Below are 6,970 nucleotides of genomic sequence, written 5' to 3'. Positions count from 1 at the left end.
TCCCCATCTCTTCCTTCTTTCTTTCCTTCCTTCCTTCCTTCCTTCCTTCCTTCCTTCCTTCCTTCCTTCCTTTCTTTCTTTCTTTCTTTCTTTCTTTCTTTCTTTCTTTCTTTCTTTCACCGTACAGGTAGTACTAAGTACCATTGGGTACGTAGTATGACTTCTGGCTTTGTGTTTTCAGGAAATTCCTGGGAGTGGTAATAAGTATCTCAGTGTCTACAGGTGTTTCTTGTGCTGTTTCTTTGCCTCTTTTTCTCCTGTTTGCTTTGTTCTATTCTAGTTTTCTTGCTTTTTTTCTTATCTTCTTTTATTTTATCATTATCCTTTAGATGCCTGTTTGTTTTCTAACAAGAAACAGAAAGGCTATGGATTTGGAAGAAAGGGGAGGTGAGAGAATTTTGGAGGACACGAGAGAAGGGAAATCAGAACCAGTATGTACTGTATGAAAAAAATCTATTTTCAGTAGAAGAAAAAAATTAAATCAGGTAGCTGAAAATTTTTGGGCTAAAGTCTGGGATCTCTCTTATACTCTGATGATTGATGTTCTTGTTTTTGTGTCACTACAAGGCAATTTTTCTTACTAAAACTCTGCATTATAACTTGAATTAGGTATGGAAATATTACCATTCCCAGTTATATTATTTTTGGTGGAGAGTGCTTTTGGATATTTGGCGTCTTCTCTGTTTCTATGTGGATAGCTTTTTCTACTTCTGTTTTGAATGGAATGCATGAAGATTTTGATTGCGATTTCAGTAAATCTGTACATTGATTTTGGTAGGATGCTCACTTTCACGATATAATTTCTTCCAGTCCAAATATGAGTGCTTTCTCGATTTCTTCAGAATATTAAAGTTTCTATGTAGAGGTCTTTCATCTCTTTGGTAATTTTAATTCCGACCTATTTTGGTATTTTGAGGCTATTGTGAATGGACTTCTTTTCCTCTGACTTATTTCTCAGTGTGTTTGTCACTGTCATACAGAATGGTTACTTATTTTTGGATGTTAAATTTTTGCTGAAAGTGGAAATCAGTTCTAGAAGTTTTTCTGCTAAAATATTTATTTAGCCATTTTTATGAAAAGCATAGTATTTGTAAACAAGGACATTCATTTTCAATTTTCATTTCTTCCATTTCCTTCTCTTGTCTAATAACTCTAAGATTTAGAGAACAGCATTGAATAAGAGCATTGTATCGATTGTTGACAGCCTTGCTTTGTTCCTGATTTTAATGATATTGCTTCAACTTTTTTTCCATTTACCATGACATTGGCTGTGGGTTTGCCACATACAGCTTTTATTATGTTGAAGTATGCTCCCTTCAACCCTTACATTTATCATGGATTATGCAAAGGGAAAATAATACAGCTTTTGTATCTATGTATACTTATTACATTTATTACATTTCTTGGCTTATATATGTTGAAATATTATTGCATCATGGGAATAAAGTTAACTTGAAAGACAGCATTAGAACTAAAACCAACATCTAAGAATCTTTGGCCTTTCACTGTCTTATCAGTGAATTGGAAAAAAATATTAAACCTGATAGATTATCAGTATAACTGATTATATAATCAAGGAGCTGATGTCTGGTATTCCACAGGTTATCTATTCTCATATACTCATTTCTTTTGAAAAACACATTCATATCATATAAACTGAACGTAAAATTTAATATACTAGTTTCTATAAGCAAGCCATGATCTTAACATGAATAAAAATCACTATGTTTCCCTCCCATCTCCTTAATTACTAATGGTGACTCTTTAAGAAAGGTATTTTCTCCAAATTACAAGAATACATTGTATGAAATTCAATTTAATTCAACTTTTTTGGTGGCATCACTAATAGTATGATGTGATGACCAAAGGTTGATTGATTTTAGCTCCAAGAGGGGTAGCAATTAAAGAATATAATAATAAAAACAAACAAACAAAAATATCACAATGCCAAGACTTTAGGATTTATCAGGTCATTTTATTGATGAGCAATTTTCAGCCTCCCAACTTAGTGTTCCTGAATTTAAAAGGATACAGCATCCTTTTATGCAGGATACTAAGATTAATTAGTTAAGATTGCAAAGTGCTTCATGCATGAAATATTGTATGAGATAATAGGATAAATATTAATAATATCCCACTAGAAGTCCACAGACAGCAATAGCAAGGTAAGTAAGAAAAATAAATTGCGGGCCTTGGTATAAAATTGAAAATCACTAATGGAAGGAAGGTTTGTTCCTACTGGGTGCAGCGTTACATCATGCATAATGTAATACCAGTTCATTTTCAATTGTTTTAATTGCTGCAAGGAACTGATCTTTAGAACTGCCCCAACAAGCTTCAGCTCAGCCCTAATGACTGCAAAATGGTGCCAAAGACCAGCATTATCCCCTATTGAACAGTAAATGGTATCGACCTTCTTCTCTGAGTCCATCACTCAACAGGCTCCTTAACGTAATTCATGACACAATTAACATTAATTAACTTTACAAAAATCCTTCTCCTCTCTGCTGTTTTAAGACTTCAGGCATCGAAGAAGGTAAAGAGCAACTAACAAAAAAAAGTTATGAATCCTTTTGCTAGAGCCATCAATTAGGGTAAGTAAAAGATTCCTAAATTTTTATAACCCTCATCTATCACTTGCCACTCCTGATAAGTTTATCCTGTGCAAAGATGTCTTTAAAGCCATTCAGTATGAAAAGAACCATTCATCTCTGTACTTCACACCCACTTTAAAACCAAGAGTGGGAGCTTCCAAATTCATGTCAGAGTAAAGCAAGAGTCACAAGTGATTACTGGGCCCTGGGTGAAAGCTACCTAAGTGCCTCTCAGGCACACAAGGGAAGAACTTGGCCTTTTCCTTCTCATCTCCACCTCTAGAGAACACTTCTACAGGAATTGCATTTCTGCTCTGAGTTCCAAGTGATTAACAAAGCTTTCTCTAGAATTGCGACAATGATGGGGAATCTACATTGATTAGGTGTGAGACTTAACATGTAGTTTCCATTTAACCATTACAGTAAGTTCACATAATAGGCTGTCACAATCGTTTGAGCAAAATGTACTAATACTATAATGATATTTGCTTTCTTCTAAGCAGCCAAATGTAATTGTCCATTAAGGATTGAACTGGTGTTCAAATCTACTTTACATTCTGAATTAATGACCTTACTGTTATGAAGGTAGAAAATTTGACTTCAGTGTGTGCAAAGTACCAGAGGAATTATATTTGGGAAGCAAACTAAAATAACAAATAACTATCAAAGAGAAAGTATACTGTATTTCTTTATTAAATAAGAGCCCATGTAACGGCTACTAGGGAAAGCTGATTTATCTAGAAAATATGAACTTTCTGCTTGTGTTGTATGCAGCTGAAAAGGGGCCCCGAAGAGGTCTGGTGCCTCTTAGGAAGTTGAAAAGAAGGTAGTTTCTCACTATATATCCCCTCCCATAAGTGCTCAAGGACTTTGCAGCATGATTTACTCCTGTTTTGGAGATTTGCCGTTTGTCTTCAGTATTTCACCCACATCCTGGATTTTGAATTTTTAGTATTTTGCTATCTTTCAATAGGACTAGACATGTGCTAACTCCCTTCGTTAATCTTTTTGTTACAGAGACATTAAGCAAACCTCACCAATTCCATAGCAATTTGCTTCTTTTCAAGGTTATTAGTATTTATGGGTTTGCATGCATGTGTTTGTGTGCAAGTGTGTGTGTGTGTGTGTGTGTGTGTGTGTGTGTGTGTGTTGAATGTACTGAGCCTTATTTGCAGAAGTGACTTATCTGAGATTCAGTTCCTAAAAACAAATTTTAGACTCTGCTGTAGAAAAGTTTATCTATAAATTCCAATGTGGTATACAAACTAATCAAAATGTCATTTTTAGTGACTATATAAATCAAAAATCCACAAAAAATGAAAGTAGAAACTCAACTATGTGTCTATATTCTCAAAATATGATGTGATAAAATATTTCAGGCTGGAGTTTGTGTACCAGCTCTTGAAAAATTTGAAGAGATATGAATTTCTCCACACACTTCTTTATATTATTATGTTGATTTTTGTTTTTTCTGAAAGGAGTTATTTCACCGTATTTAAACACTTTAGTTAATTTATGGGAAAACTACAAATATTAAAAGATATTTGTACTTTGGTAATAATGTGGCCATGTCTCTTTTTAAATGCAGTCATAGAGAATGGAGGAAGATTAAAAATTTAAGTATCTAGAAATATTTTATGATACTTTGTCTTTTAAAATAAAGTTTATAGCACAAATAATTCAACTATGCTCTCATGCAGCATATATTAAGGCAAACTAATAACTTTCCTGGAGTTGTGAGAAGAAGTACAGAAAATGATGATTCAGATCCAAATTGTTTCAAGAACCACACAACCTCTAAATCGCCATTACAACACAAAGTAAGACATAGAATAGCAGCAATGTGAAAGTAGAGTCTCCGTGATGTAACATTATGAAGAGAGCACTTAGCAGCCCACAGTGGGCAGCGACCACTTGGAGGAGTCCTGTACTAGGGGGAGTAGATTTTTGCACTGAATTGACTCAGTGGGTTATAAAAAAGTACATGAAGCTGAGGTAAGAGAAATGGTGTTCTTCTTAGCCTCTTCCTAGCCTTCAGCCATTGCTAGCAGCTTCTGCTATTCCTTACTTTCCTTGTTAGGGCCTCTATTCTATGATTTTTAAAAAAAATGACAAAAAAATAAGTTAGTGAGGATAGGGTTTATTCCGTTTACACTTCTGCAGCACTGTTTGTCACTGAAGAATTTAGAGTAGAAACTCGAAAAAGGTAGAATCTTGGAAACAGGAGCTGATGCAGAGGCCATGGGGTACTGCTTATTGACCTGTTTTCCCTGGTTTGTTTGGCCTCCTATCTCATAGAACCCAGAGCCACCAGCCCAAGAGTGGCTACGGTCACAATGGTTATGCCCTCCTCCATGAATCACCAATTGAGGAAAATGCCTTACATCTGGATCTTATGGAGTCATTTTCTTTAATGAGGTTCCCTCCTTTCAGATAACTCTAGCTTGTGTCAGCTTACTTAAGACTATCTAGCACACTTGGATTGTAATTTCCTGTAAGAACTTCCGGCTTCTGCTGGAGAAATGGTTCATCAGTGAAAGAGGTTGTGAGGGCCTAAGTTCATATACTTGGAGACCTCATAAATGCTATACAGACATGGCGACCACTTGTAACATCAGTTTTGAGAGGTGGTGACAGGGAATTCCTGGAGCAAGCTGGCCTGATAGTCTAACTGAAGAGGTAAGGTCGTGGTAGCAAGGGACCCTTTCTCAATATATAGGGTGGAGAATGATCAGGAAAGACACACTGTTAATTGTGGGTGGGTGTTTATATCTCAGTGCACATATGTATAAATGAAAATACTCATGTTTTTTAAATACACAGCTTTATGTAAAATACCTAGAAATAAACATAAATACAAAGGATAAAAAAAGAAGTTTTAGTCTATTTCTGCATAGGATTGTCTTTTCTTTTTGTGTTGATGAATCTGAATGTCTGACTTATTGATAGGATTCACCACAGTGAGCATGCCCTTTTGGGGGAAGGCTGTTAGTTCATTCCTGGCTGCTTAGCCCCCAAATAATCACACAAAAACACATTATTTGCAATACTGTTTGGCCGATAGCTTAAGCATATTTCTAGCTTGCTCTTTTATACTAACCAACCCATTTCCATTCATCTGTGTATCGTCACATGGTTGTGGCTTACCGGTAAGGTTCCAGCATTTCTGCCCCCCTGCAACTACATGGCTCCTCTCTGACACTGCCTTCTTTCTCCCAGCATTCAGTTTAGTTTTCGCTGCCCAGCTCTACTCTGCCCTAACATAGGCCAAGGCAGTTTCTTTATTTATTAACCAATAAAAGCAACACATATACAGAAGGACCTCCCACACCAATGCTCTCATTTAGTTATACAACACAACACCAATTATGAAATAAGGTCACATTTGTGGATGCCAAAGGCTAAGAATTTACATTATCTTTTTGCAAGACACACTTTTTCTAGATACAGTGACAAGGCTATGGACGATATTTGACCAAATCCAGCAGTTGAAGTCTCCGGCTTTCTAAACCCAAATCTGTGTTAATTTTACCCTTGCTTTCATCCAGTGTGAGCATGATGCTCATAAATCTCATCTCCATATTAACTTGGTGAAGACTTTCAGAACATAGTGCTGAGTTCTTGCTCTAATGTGTTTCTTGTAGCTGATGTCTTCAAAGTTCTTTCTCATGAACCAAATTTGTCTTCCCAAAGGATGGTGTATATTCATTCCTACAGATTTTTGCCAAATAATGTGAGAAACTTTCATTGCAGTAAGTTTCTTTTAAGGTATCTGAAAACTTAATTGGTACATCAATTGGCAGGTGCAAGTTAATTTTATGGGTACTTAATTGCTAATTTCCTATGCAAATCAATATTTGAACTTTTAATTTTCAGTTGAGCATGCATTAAAATGGGATTTCAACTGCTTAAAGTAACGGGAAAATTTTTAAGTGTATTTGTGTGCCTCAATATAAGCTTTCTGTATTGCTGCCAATATGATCTGTCTCTTAAAAGCAAATCTTGCTAAAACATTTTAAGAAGTAAATATCATTGCAGACATTTTCTTATTTCTAGAAGTGCAAACATCTAGATGGGTTTCCAAAATTTGTGTTTTTTTCTTTACTATAATTTCCATATCACAAAAGTTCCCAAACTGAAGAGAAGAAGGTAGAAAAATATCATACATATATAAGTGTAGATAGAGTATGTTTCCCCTGAAGTCCTTTGCATTGGATTTGCCTCAGGTATTTGTACATTGAATCATATGCATATATGTAATGAAGTATCTTGGCAGAGAAGGCTAAAGTCTGAACATGAAGTTTAAGTGTCAGATTTACTTTAAATGCATGGACTGAAGACAACTTTGTAGAATGTTTTGCTTTGCTCACATTTTA

This window comes from Arvicola amphibius, chromosome 7 (genome assembly GCF_903992535.2).
Source record: "Arvicola amphibius chromosome 7, mArvAmp1.2, whole genome shotgun sequence".
NCBI classification, from domain to species: domain Eukaryota; kingdom Metazoa; phylum Chordata; class Mammalia; order Rodentia; family Cricetidae; genus Arvicola; species Arvicola amphibius.
The sequence above is the reverse complement of the archived record's forward strand: the minus strand, read 5'-3'. Positions refer to the sequence as shown.